Here is a 1,523-nt window from a genome sequence, read left to right as displayed (position 1 = left end):
TACACTTGCGGAGCGTGACAAGTTTTTGGCGCCGTTGCCGGGGACTGCGCTATAACATTAGGAATTATCAATTGAGTTAGACTAAACATAACATTTGTTTTCCTTTACATTTGCATAGTTGTAACTAATTTTTTTTTTTTTTAGAATTCTCTTTCTATAAGCTTTTCTTTTCCTGAATAAGATTCTTGACAATTCTTTTTGTTGCAATTATAATTCTAATTCTAACTTTGCATGCTTGATTTCTAGCACTCTAATCTAACTTTTCTCTATTTTCTCTTTTGATCTAGTTTCTTTCTTCTTTTCTTTTGTAAACATATCTTGCAATCTTTAGCATATGAATTTATCTTTTCTTTCTTGTTTTCATTATGCACTTTCTATCTTGCAATTTAAATTCGGCATTTTCTTTCTTGCTTCTCATATTGCATTTTATTTCTTGTCTTTGATTCTTCATTTTATAATTTTTTTCTTGAATATCCATGAGCACTAACATGTCAAGCAGGCCCATGAGAAATTTTTCTACACCAATTTCTGCAAGATTTTTGTCTCCCATTGTGCAACCTCAAATTGAAGCAGAAAGTTTCCAACTAGACCCAGAGTTAATTTTTATGGTACAAGGTCACAAATTTGGAGGAGAAGTATCAGAAAGTCCTTATCTGCATCTTGAAACATTTTTAGAGATTTGTGATATGGTGAAATGTGAAGGAGTGTCAGCAAATGCAGTTCGATTGATGGCATTTCCTTTCAGTATCAAGGATAAAGCAAGGACTTGGTTATATTCTCTCTACCCTCAAAGCATCACAAGTTGGGAACAATTGGAGAAGTAATTTCTGGATCATTTTTTTCCTCTAAGTAGAACAGTGTATATGAGGAATTGCATAACAAATTTTGCTCAGGCATTTGGAGAATCATTAGTTGAAGCATGGGATAGATTCAAGAGTCTTCAAAGACAGTGCCCTCATCATGGTTTTAAAAAATGGTTGATTTTGCACATATTCTATGGGGGAATTTCTTCCTCAGACAAGAGTTTATTGGATTCATCAGTTGGAGGTTCTTTTATGGACAAAAGTGTAGATGAAGCTTATTCATTGATTGATCAAGTGACATTGAACCTCCATGAATGGTTGAACAAAAGTTGGATGGAATTTCCCTCAGATATTCAAGAAGTACAAGCCATAAATGTAAGAGAGCCTATCAAACAAAATGAAATTCAACCACCTAAAAATGTTGAAATTCACAAGTCACAGAGTGAGGAGTTCAAACATTTGGGGGCAAAGCTAGATAGTATTGTTTCAAAATGGTTTAAAGAAGATCCCCCTCCTACACAGTCAAGATCCAATGAAAAGTGTGATGATCTTGGGTTGAGAAGTGGCAAAAATCATGAAGAACCTATGAAGAATGACATGTTTAGAATTGAGGAGAAGAATAATAGAAGATCACAGAACTCAGTTCCATTTCTCTAGGAAGTTCCCAAAGGCCACGAGTACCTTTCCCTCAACGATTAATCACACCAACATTAGATAAGC

The 1,523-nt window shown here is 34.5% G+C and overlaps 1 non-coding gene across 1 annotated transcript; it reads right to left on the bottom strand.

Annotated features, from left to right (window-relative positions):
• Positions 1–861: 861 nt before the first annotated feature.
• LOC121993647 lies at positions 862–967 on the bottom strand. Its single transcript, XR_006115348.1, has one exon. It is a non-coding gene; the product is annotated as a small nucleolar RNA R71 (small nucleolar RNA).
• Positions 968–1,523: the final 556 nt, after the last annotated feature.

Source organism: Zingiber officinale, chromosome 1B (genome assembly GCF_018446385.1).
Source record: "Zingiber officinale cultivar Zhangliang chromosome 1B, Zo_v1.1, whole genome shotgun sequence".
NCBI lineage: Eukaryota > Viridiplantae > Streptophyta > Magnoliopsida > Zingiberales > Zingiberaceae > Zingiber > Zingiber officinale.
This window is presented reverse-complemented; position numbering and strand designations above follow the sequence as displayed.